Source organism: Acyrthosiphon pisum, chromosome A2 (genome assembly GCF_005508785.2).
Source record: "Acyrthosiphon pisum isolate AL4f chromosome A2, pea_aphid_22Mar2018_4r6ur, whole genome shotgun sequence".
NCBI classification, from domain to species: Eukaryota; Metazoa; Arthropoda; class Insecta; order Hemiptera; family Aphididae; genus Acyrthosiphon; species Acyrthosiphon pisum.
The window spans coordinates 63,803,785-63,805,031 of record NC_042495.1 but is presented as its reverse complement, the minus strand read 5'-3'; positions in this window follow the sequence as shown (position 1 = coordinate 63,805,031).

The following is a 1,247-nucleotide window of genomic DNA, read 5'->3' as shown; positions in this document are numbered from 1 at the left end:
TATGTGCTTTTTAACAACTTTGTTTAATTCCGAGGTCTGCCCAAGATGGTTTTACATACGATTATCAAATCGGGGGATATTTTCGATTTGATATTGTCCGAGTGATATCCAATGCTAAGTATATTTTTTTTAAAAAAATACGCGTTAAATATACGAAAAAAATGTAGTTTTTGAAGTTTTTTATGAATAACTTCAAAACGAAGTTTATCCGGGCTTTTTTTTTTACATTCTTACAAAGCACCCTAAAACGAACATTTTGGAAAAAAAAATTTTAAAAATAGAATCGTTTCGATTTTTTTATATTTTTAAGTAAACATATATGCCCGTATGGGCATTGCACCCACGCGTTACTTTTCATGTAATGTCAGGTGGGGACTATTGATACTTTCTTAACATTATTAAAAATTTTTAAAATTGTAAATTGTTCTTTTTTCCTTGGTCTTTTTTCCCGGGATTCCAAGCTTATTGTACATTCAATGATTTATTAATAAAGCAGTATTTATATAATTAATAAGTTATTTTTATTTTGGTACCCGCAAGTTGAATTTTTAGAAAGGTAAATTTGATATAGAATTATTTTAGGGGGGTGTGGGGGGCGTAGTCCCCCGCGACTCTGTTCAAATTTAATAGGTGGGTCGTGTGTGCTGCAACTAACATTTTCTTGTCTCACTGTCGAAAAAGTTCGCGCCGCCACTGTGTGTAAGACACTATTCAATAATTGTATCTTCTTCTTTCTTTTCGCCCATCACTTTCAACTATATAGGCCACTCTTGTCTTACGCTTCTTCAGGGCACTATCTCTTGCCTCTTATTTACTCACACTAGCTATTTTCATGTTATTTAATATTCTATTCATCCATTTCTTCTTCAGTCACCCTCTCTCTCACTCTTGTTTCCTTCAAAATTAATTTCCATAGCTACTCTCATTGCCACCAAGTCACCTCTCTTCATGACTAAACCACCTTAACCTATTCTTTCTCATTTTGTCTACAATTGGTGTCACTCCTATACTACTCTTAATGAATTAATTTTTTATTATATCCTTCCTAGTTACTCTATACATCTACTTTTACATTCTTATATATGCTACACTTACCCTATATTCTGTTTTATTGTCCACTGACCAACATTCCAATCCATACATATTGTAGTCATGTTGATTGGCCTGACAACTGCTTTATACAATTTGCCATTTAATCTCATTATCATCATCTTGTTACACAAAATACTTAACACTTCTCTCCACTT